The sequence below is a fragment of the Pelobates fuscus genome, chromosome 10, assembly GCF_036172605.1.
Source record: "Pelobates fuscus isolate aPelFus1 chromosome 10, aPelFus1.pri, whole genome shotgun sequence".
Taxonomy (NCBI): Eukaryota; Metazoa; Chordata; class Amphibia; order Anura; family Pelobatidae; genus Pelobates; species Pelobates fuscus.
In genome coordinates this window covers 119,307,360-119,313,403 of record NC_086326.1, presented here as the reverse complement: position 1 = coordinate 119,313,403, position 6,044 = coordinate 119,307,360, and positions in this window count along the sequence as shown.

Below are 6,044 nucleotides of genomic sequence, written 5' to 3'. Positions count from 1 at the left end.
CAAAGCCTCTGTTATACAGTCTAAATTCCTTTCTACTCCCTTTACGATCTTAAATAGCTCTCATTAGGGTTGCTCACTTGTTCCCTTATTTGGTCTTGGAGCCCGTCGCGATGGTTATTGTACTAACCCAGCCATTCAGGTTACCTAGGCTGTGGCCTCAACCTCTCTAGTGTCCAAGAACATTTCACTGATAATATAATGGTGGCCCTATGAGACCCCCCCTAGGCTGTCTACCAGCTCTACAAGAGATCCTGTTGGAATTTGACAACATTTCCTCCCAAAACCTATCCAAATTGCAAGCACTCCCAAATGGAATGCCACACATGGAGGTATCTCACTTGCAATCCTTGTTTCATTATGAGTGGAGGGATAGCCATAGTGAGTATTTGGGGATTTAAGATACAAAAAAATATACAATGAATGGTTAGGCTAGACTTGGAAAAGAAATGGTCAGACATACAACATGCTTTTTTATGTTGTAAGCATTGTGAACTCTCTTGGTTAGGTAGAATTGTGGCCCTTAAGATGAATGAATGTTTATGTAAGTTGTTGTATCTCTTGCATACCATTCCAAAGAGTTTCCAGAGATACCAAGTACTATTCCTGAAAGTATGATAGATTGGGTATACCTTGTATACGTTCCCACCATAAAGACTCCACTTTTTCCCAAAGTATGTCCATTTTTTTGTAAGTCCCTCCCAATTTTCCCTGTATGTTTGGGATCTCTTTATTTGCATGTTTTCCTGTTTGTCCCACCTGACGACTGACACTCCCATTTCCTACCTGGATAGGATTTTCCAATTTCTTTTCTTGCCATCCTGGGAAGCCCTAGGACCCTCTTCTGTAGGGGGATTTGTATTCTTTTTTTTATTTTTATTCATTTTTAGTTGTTGTGCAGGTAGGTACATTGCTAGGTCAAGCGCCACAACAGCGCACACATTGTATACATGGTAAACAGTGGCAGGAGTATATGCACATTTTTTGTTTTTGATACTTAAACAATCCTATCTTTGTGTTATTGAGGCATGTGATAAAACAATACAGGTTGTTAAACAAGTGAGAGCAATTACACAGATATTAGACAAGGTATGCGAGGTATGTGCACTCTAGCGTATGTCAGCCTCTTTTTTGATTTTGTACATGAAATACCAATCCTGGTTGGACTACCAGTGGTGGTAACAATACATCTGTCTAGGTACAGGGGAGAACAGAAATTACAAGAATAGTGAAATAACACTAGTTACTGTACTCCATTTCAAGCATGTAGGTTGCTATGTCATTATATAGGTGGTAGTGGGGATTTGTATTCTAACCAGTATTTACAGCCCTGTCTGGAGTTGTGTCAACCCATCAGTTGTTTCACAGGACCATTATCAAATACATCTAGATTCTCCACTCCATACAGGAATATGTATGTCTAAGTCAATTACCCCCTCTCTGAGCTATCACTCATACACATGTCAGCCAAACAGAACATTTCTACATGTTATCTAGCACTAAGCCATTCCTTCTGTGGCTCTTGTCCATGCAAACAGTACTAGGAGAAGGAAATAAATAGTCCATTCACTGCTGATGAGTGGGAGTAATCTTCTTATAATTCATAGGGGGTGACCAACTGTATCACACATTTAGAACTCTTTAAGAAATAATCCTCAGATGGCATTTGGTACACTCCAAATTGGCCTATATTCATCCTTTCCACTCGGCTAAGCGCTATTCAAATGTGGTCTTACTGTGGTTTTACTGGTTCTTATAGCCATATTTGGTCGGTGTGCCCCAGGTTTATCTACTTTGGCATAAAGTGCTAACCTTACTCTGTGTTAATTGAAATACTCTTATCATTCCTAGCATGGGCATGGCAACACTGCAGATATCCCTCCCTTCTTTCTCGGCCACAAAGTCTGTATTGTGACATGTTTCCTTGGTGACTAAGCAGAACCTGGCAAGTAACTGGAATACCACATCTGTTCCCTCATTTGTACAAGTACTATTTACCTTAAAGGCTAACAATACATGAAAAAAGATGGTTCATTTGGCCAATAAGCCTATGATAGGAAATGGGGAACATGAGAGGAGATCTGCTTAATGCCTGCTAACATATATTTTACAACTGGCACTTACACCACAATGTGATTTAGTGTGTTGGATGTTATCTGGGGAAGATGACTTTTTTTCTTCTCACTCACCTTTTGTCTCTTCTTTCCTTGTCTGTTTTCTACTTTCTCATCTTACTTTCTTCTTTTCTTTGCTTTTTCTGGTCTATTGCTTACATTTTGTTTATTTTGTTGGATCTTATTTAGTGTTTGTTATTACTGGGTCCCTCACCTATCATGTCATTGAATACCTATATTCATGGGCGTCTGCAGGGGGGGATAAGGGGCGGCACTTGCCGCCGCCCCCCCTCCCCCCCCCCCATGATTTTTCAGCTTGTTCTGCTATTTTTGGTGTGATTTAAAATGAACTGCAATACCGGCGCCGGCCAGTAGGTGGCACAGTGTATGGAGAGAGACAAGAATAGGAAGCTGCATCTATCCCTGCTTCTCTCTGCTGATTGAAACTGCAGGGGAGCAACACATGCAGCCAGAGACAGACAACAGATCAGGTAAGTGAGGGGTGGGGTGGGGGGGGGGGAGGCATAGATAGCCTATAGATCAGGTAAGTGAGGGATAGGGTGGGGGGGTTTAATATAGCCTATAGATTAGGGGAGTGAGGGATGGGCAGCCTATATATTAGGTAAGTGAGGGATGGGGTGGGGGGGTTTAAAATAGCCTATATATTAGGGGAGTAAGGCATGGGGGGCAGCTTACATATTAGGGGAGTGAGGCATGGGGGGCAGCCTATATATTAGGGAAGTAAGGCATGGGGCAGCCTATATATTAGGGAAGTAAGGCATGGGGGCAGCCTATATATTAGGGGAGTAAGGCATGGGGGGGGCAGCCTATATATTAGGGGAGTAAGGCATGGGGGGCAGCCTATATATTAGGGGAGTAAGGCATGGGGGCAGCCTATATATTAGGGGAGTGAGGCATGGGGGGCAGCCTACATATTAGGGAAGTAAGGCATGGGGGGCAGCCTATATATTAGGGAAGTAAGGCATGGGGGCAGCCTATATATTAGGGAAGTAAGGCATGGGGGGCAGCCTATATATGAGGGGAGTGAGGCATGGGGGGCAGCCTATATATTAGGGGAGTAAGGCATGGGGGGCAGCCTATATATTAGGGGAGTGAGGCATGGGGGGGCAGCCTATATATTAGGGGAGTGAGGCATGGGGGGGGGCAGCCTATATATTAGGGGAGTAAGGCATGGGGGCAGCCTATATATTAGGGGAGTGAGGCATGGGGGGCAGCCTATATATTAGGGGAGTAAGCCATGGGGGGCAGCCTACATATTAGGGGAGTAAGGCATGGGGGGCAGCCTATATATTAGGGGAGTGAGGAATGGGGGGGCAGCCTAAATATTAGGGAAGTGAGGCATGGGGCAGCCTATATATTATGGGAGTAAGGCATGGGGGGGCAGCCTACATATTAGGGGAGTAAGGCATGGGGGGGCAGCCTATATATTAGGGAAGTAAGGCATGGGGGGCAGCCTATATATTAGGGGAGTGAGGCATGGAGGTGGCAGCCTATATATTAGGTAAGTGAGGGATGGGGTGGGGGGGTTTAAAATAGCCTATATATTAGGGGAGTAAGGCATGGGGGGCAGCTTACATATTAGGGGAGTGAGGCATGGGGGGCAGCCTATATATTAGGGAAGTAAGGCATGGGGGCAGCCTATATATTAGGGAAGTAAGGCATGGGGGGCAGCCTATATATTAGGGGAGTAAGGCATGGGGGGGCAGCCTATATATTAGGGGAGTAAGGCATGGGGGGCAGCCTATATATTAGGGGAGTAAGGCATGGGGGGCAGCCTATATATTAGGGGAGTGAGGCATGGGGAGCAGCCTACATATTAGGGAAGTAAGGCATGGGGGGCAGCCTATATATTAGGGAAGTAAGGCATGGGGGCAGCCTATATATTAGGGAAGTAAGGCATGGGGGGCAGCCTATATATGAGGGGAGTGAGGCATGGGGGGCAGCCTATATATTAGGGGAGTAAGGCATGGGGGGCAGCCTATATATTAGGGGAGTGAGGCATGGGGGGGGCAGCCTATATATTAGGGGAGTGAGGCATGGGGGGGCAGCCTATATATTAGGGGAGTAAGGCATGGGGGGCAGCCTATATATTAGGGGAGTAAGCCATGGGGGGCAGCCTACATATTAGGGGAGTAAGGCATGGGGGGCAGCCTATATATTAGGGGAGTGAGGCATGGGGGGCAGCCTATATATTAGGGGAGTGAGGCATGGGGGGCAGCCTATATATTAGGGAAGTGAGGCATGGGGGCAGCCTATATATTAGGGGAGTAAGGCATGGGGGGGCAGCCTACATATTAGGGGAGTAAGGCATGGGGGGGCAGCCCATATATTAGGGGAGTAAGCCATGGGGGGCAGCCTACATATTAGGGGAGTAAGGCATGGGGGGACAGCCTATATATTAGGGGAGTGAGGCATGGGGGGGCAGCCTATATATTAGGGAAGTGAGGCATGGGGGCAGCCTATATATTAGGGAAGTAAGGCATGGGGGGCAGCCTATATATGAGGGGAGTGAGGCATGGGGGGATGCCTATATATTAGGGGAGTAAGGCATGGGGGGAAGCCTATATATTAGGGGAGTGAGGCATGGGGGGCAGCCTATATATTAGGGGAGTGAGGCATGGGGGGGCAGCCTATATATTAGGGGAGTAGGGCATGGGGGGCAGCCAATATATTAGGGGAGTAAGCCATGGGGGGCAGCCTACATATTAGGGGAGTAAGGCATGGGGGGCAGCCTATATATTAGGGAAGTGAGGCATGGGGGCAGCCTATATATTAGGGGAGTAAGGCATGGGGGGGGCAGCCTACATATTAGGGAAGTAAGGCATGGGGGGCAGCCTATATATTAGGGGAGTGAGGCATGGAGGTGGCAGCCTATATATTAGGGGAGTAAGGCAAGGGGGGCAGCCTACATATTAGGGGAGTAAGGCAAGGGGGCAGCCTATACATAAGGGGAGTGAGGCATGGGGGGCAGCCTATATATTAGGGAAGTGAGGCATGGGGGGCAGCCTATATATTAGGGGAGTAAGGCATGGGGGGGCAGCCTACATATTATGGGAGTAAGGCATGGGGGGCAGCCTATATATTAGGGGAGTAAGGCATGGGGGGCAGCCTACATATTAGGGAAGTAAGGCATGGGGGGCAGCCTATATATTAGGGGAGTGAGGCATGGAGGTGGCAGCCTATATATTAGGGGAGTAAGGCAAGGGGGGGCAGCCTACATATTAGGGGAGTAAGGCAAGGGGGGCAGCCTATACATAAGGGGAGTGAGGCATGGGGGGCAGCCTATATATTAGGGAAGTGAGGCATGGGGGGCAGCCTATATATTAGGGGAGTAAGGCATGGGGGGGCAGCCTACATATTATGGGAGTAAGGCATGGGGGGCAGCCTATATATTAGGGAAGTACGTCATGGGGGGCAGCCTATACATTAGGGGAGTGAGGCAAGGGGCGGGGAGCAGCCTATATATTAGGGGAGTAAGGCATGGGGGCAGCCTATATATTAGGAGAGTATGGCATGGGGGGGCAGCCTATATATTAGGGGAGTAAGACATGGGGGGGAGGCTATATATTAGGGGAGTAAGGCATGTGGTGGCAGCCTATATATTAGGGAAGTGAGGCATGGGGGGGAAGCCTATATATTACTGGAGTAAGGCATGGGGGGCAGCCTACATATTAGGGGAGTAAGGCATGGGGGGCAGCCTATATATTAGGGAAGTAAGTCATAGTGGAAGCCTATAGATTAGGGGAGTGAGGCATGGGGGGGCAGCCTATATATTAGGGAAGTAAGGCATTGGGGGCAGCCTATATATTAGGGGAGTGAGGCATGGGGGGCAGCCTATATATTAGGGGAGTGAGGCATGGGGGGACAGCCTATTTATTAGGGAAGTGAGGCATAGGGGGCAGCCTATATATT